We start from the raw sequence: 4,672 nt of genomic DNA, 5'->3' as shown, positions 1-4,672 counted from the left end.
CTGGCCAGGGCAGAGGTGGTGGCAGGAGCCTCTCCCCCCTCCCTGGCAGCACTAAGAATGCTAACTAACGGTTTAGACCTGATCCCTTGAGGGCCTAAGCCTTTAGTCGGACATCCCCTGAGGGCTCCCTGGCTGCCAGAAGGATGTCTGACTGCAAGCTTAAGCCTTCTCCCCTGGGAGTGGGCCTAAGTCAACAGGTGGACATCCCCCAAGGGGTCCAGGACTGCAAATGGTCACAGGCCGGGCTGAGGGAACACCCCCCCACCCACCGAGTGCACAAATTTTTGTGCACTGGGCCTCTAGTTGGTATATAAAACTACAACTGATTTCTAGATATTTATTTTGTATTCTTCTAATTTACTGAATTAATTTATCAGTTCTAGGATTTTTTTGGTGGAATCTTTAGGGTTCTCTATATACAGAATAATGTCATCTGCAAATAATAACAGTTTTACTTCTTCCTTTCTAATTTGGATTCTGTGGCTAAGACTTTCAGTACTGTGTTGAGTAAGGGTAGTGAAAGTGGACATTCCTGTCTTGTTCCCAATCTTCAGGGGAATGCTTGTAGTTTTTTGCCCATTGAATATGATGTTAGCTGTGGGTTCGTCATATATGGCCTTCATTATACTGAGCATGTTCCCTCTATTCCCACTTTGCTGAGAGTTTTTATCATAAATAGATGCTGGATTTTATCAAATACTTTTCCTGCATCTATTGATATAATCATGTGATTTCTATCTTTCATTTTTTATGTGGTATATAACTTTTATTATTTTGTGGCTATTGTATCAACATTGCATCTCTGGAATTAATTGATCCAGTAGCATAACATGTTTCAAATAATAGAATTAATAAAGGCATATGTGTTAGATGCAAAACTGCCTCAGAAATATTCCTCCTTAAGTGAAACATTTGCTATCAAAACAGCTCATGAATACAGGAGCTAAATTTTATGAACATGGTTTTTATCAAAACTTTTCCACTATAAAATGCTGGCTAGGTTACAAAAGTTAACAAAATTGTTGGGTTGTTTGTACACAGTTAGGCTCTATATTATTTTAAATATCTCAAAAACTGACCTCTCATTTGCCAACAATCCTAAATCTGCCATTATTATTTTGCCTTCTTTTATGCTTATTACTATTATTTCTTTCTAATTATAATCAACTGCATATACTGTGCATGTGCCAAAGGAGTTTGTAAGATCTAAGCACATACACATTCATTGGGAAGAAATAACTAAATTTAGGAGTGATTTCAGATTTATAAGAATTTCATACAAAACATTTATGATTTTAATGTGTTAAAATGTACAATAAACTTTATAATTAAAACCAGAATCACCTAAGAAGCAAGTTTTTCTTAACTAACAAAACATAAAGTTGGGTTCTTGTTTAATTAGCATTTTTATATCTCATTATAAAATGAGAGTGCTTAGTTAAATTCCCTCTAAATTTTCCCTTTTTATGAAACTTTTAAAATTCATATTCTATTAGAGCCAGCTCAGAAAATGACCTCTCCAAGCTCCATTAATAGCCAGAAAATAAAGATAGGAGTTTAACTTATGGAGAGCCATAAGAAGCACATATTAAAAATATATATTATTAATATTTTTTACAAAAAACTTGGAAAAATTGGTAGATATCACAAATGAACCCATTTTTATAGTTATTTTTAGAGAGTGGAACTTAAAAGAAGTGAATGTGCTGTACTAGAGACAATTGTAATTTCATTTGTATGCTAATACCTCCTCAAAAGAAGCTTGAGACTCTGACATGTGCTCAGGAGAAAATAGCATTTCTATGGCATAGAAAAGCTTCATGCTAAGTAATCAGGTATATAATTTTCAGAGCTTCCAAGGTACCTTGGTTGCGCTGTTCTAAGAGATGTTTCATGATGGCATACTGCTCATATGGTAAATTTATTGCAAGTCTCTTGCTCAAGGATATAAGATTTTTATATATTTTTTCTTTGTTTACACATGATATAATGTTATTAATTAATGGTGTTTTTCTTTGAAATTTAATATAAATAATTAAGAAGCACACACTACACATATTTTCACGATAGACTTAAAAATCACCATTTTTCTCCACTGTCCTCAGGAGGTTCTGGGTGAAAACAGTAGTATATGCATGTTGGCTGTTTTAAAATACTGATATATTTTCCAAATTCCCACTTGTTACTCTATGGTCCATAGCAACAAAGTAGGAAAATTAGTGGGTGAGTCATTTCTACCAAAACTTTACACAGTGATTATAGCTAAGCTACCTACACATTGCTTTGGATTCTTCTTTTTTTTGTGTGCAAAGAGTCAATATTTTTTCCATTTACTTTCTAGAGAGTGGAAGGGAGGGGGCAGGGGAAAGAAAAAGAGAGGAAAGAGAGAAAAAGAAATAAATATCAATGTGATAAAGACACATCAATTGATTGCCTCCCACATTTACCCCTACCAGGGTGGGGATTGGACCTGCAACGCAGGTACGTGCCCTAGACCAGGAATTGAACCCACGACCCTCTGATGTGCAGGGAATGCTCAAACCACTGAGCCACGCAGGCCAGGGTGGAGTCTTCTTTATCAAGACTCGAACAAAATTAATAGTGAAGTTACATCACAAAAGATTGTTGAGTAGGAAGCTCTAGGAATTATTCCTTCCACAAAAAGAAACTACAAAGATGGGAAGAACTGTCTGAAGCAACTATTGTGGCACTCTGGAGTCTAAATAAACCTTTATAATATCCAGGGGAGTGCTTGATGAAGAAAGAGGCTGTTACATTTCATTGAAATTTTGTGTTTCACTCAGTGACTGCCATACCCCATTCCCAGTCCATGTGGCAGGCAGCCATGGGGAGGGCACCCACAATCCTGGTGTGGCTAGCTGGTGCCAATTAGAGCTATTGGGGTATTGTCTTCCCAAAATAGGAACTGTCCATTTTAATAATTGATTTTGATAGCTGAGGGGCCATCATAGAGGCTGACCATTATATCAACCCCCACTGATTGGAGAGGTTTTTCAACCACATTGATCAGAGAAAATTTAGAGACATGCATGCAAGTTTTACTTTTTCTTATTGGACCCAGGCATTCAAGGAAATCTCTGTGAGGTCATTGGCTGACTGCAGAGATAACATTCCAGTGACTATGTATGACAAGTCTTTTCAAAAATAGCTTGGAAAAGTCATAAACAAAGGGACAGCTGCAGCTTTTATCAAGTAACAACAGCAACCCCTGAGAAAGAGTAGAATCTTATTTCTAGAGTTACCACATTACAACATTCAAAACATCTAGTTCTAAACAAAAATTTTCTAAGCATACAAAGAAGCAAGAAAGTATGGCCCATTCACAGGAACAAGAGAAATTAACAAAACCTATCCCAAACATCAGACTTATGAGACAAAGACATTAAATGAAGTGTCTTAAATGTACTCAAAGAACTAAAGGAATCATAGACAAAGAACGACAGTAAATCAGGAGAACAACATATGAATAAGTTGGTAATATCAACAAAAAGGTATAAATTATAAAAGAGAATGAAATAAAAATTCTGGAACTAATATAAAAATTATTAGAGATATTTAACAACAGATTCAAACATGCAGAAGAAAAAAAATCTGTGAATTTATAGATAATTCAATTGAAATTATCCAGTCTAAAGAAAAGCCAAAAAAAAAAACAATGAACAAAGCCTTAGGATCCTATAGTGGCATACTATTAAGTATACCAACATATGCATATACATATATTTGAAAAATAGTAGCCAAAAACCTCCCAAATTTATGTGAGGAATGCAAGGGCAGTTCAACATGAGAAAATCAATGTAATATACCTCACTAATAGATACAGAAAAAGCACTTAACAATATTCAACCTTTCATGACAAAAACACTCAACAAACTAGGAATATAAAAAATTCATCAACATGATAAAGGCCATTTAGGAAAAAGCATCAGCGAACATCATACTCAATAGCAAGAGACTGAAAATATCCTTCCTAAATCAGGAACAAGACTTGGATGCCTGATTTCACCATTGTTATGTATGATTATACTGAAAGGAAGTCTTAGCTAGAAAAAATAGGCAAGAAAAAAACCCACATCCAAATTGGAAAGAATAAGATAAAGCTACTCACAGATAACCAGTACTGTATACAGGAACTTAAAAAAAATCCACACACACAAAAAAATCACTAAGTGTAATAAATAAATTCAGCAAAGTTGCAGGGTATAAGATAAACACGCACATTATGTTTCCATACACTAAAATAAACAATTCAAAAAGAAAATTAATAAAACAATTCCATTTACTAAGATATAAAGAGTAAAATATAGGGAATAAATTTAACCAAAGAGATGAAAAACTTGTTCACTAAAAACTACAACAGATTCATGAAAGGAATTAAAGAAGACTTAAGCAAATGGAGAGACTTCCCATGTTCATGGACTGAAAGCCTTAACATTGCTAATATGGCAACAGTTATTGCTAAAATAATGATACTCTCCAAAATAACCTACAGATTTAATGCTCTCTCTACCAAAATCCTGATGGCCTTCTTTGTAGACATGGAAAACCTGATTCTCAACTTCATGTAGAATTACAAAAGTCCCCAAGTAGCCAACACAATATGTTAAAGTAAAATAAATTAGGTTAAGTCATACTTCCCCATTTCAAAACT

The sequence above is a fragment of the Myotis davidii genome, unplaced genomic scaffold (genome assembly GCF_000327345.1).
Source record: "Myotis davidii unplaced genomic scaffold, ASM32734v1 scaffold1034, whole genome shotgun sequence".
Taxonomy (NCBI): Eukaryota; Metazoa; Chordata; class Mammalia; order Chiroptera; family Vespertilionidae; genus Myotis; species Myotis davidii.
This window is presented reverse-complemented; position numbering follows the sequence as displayed.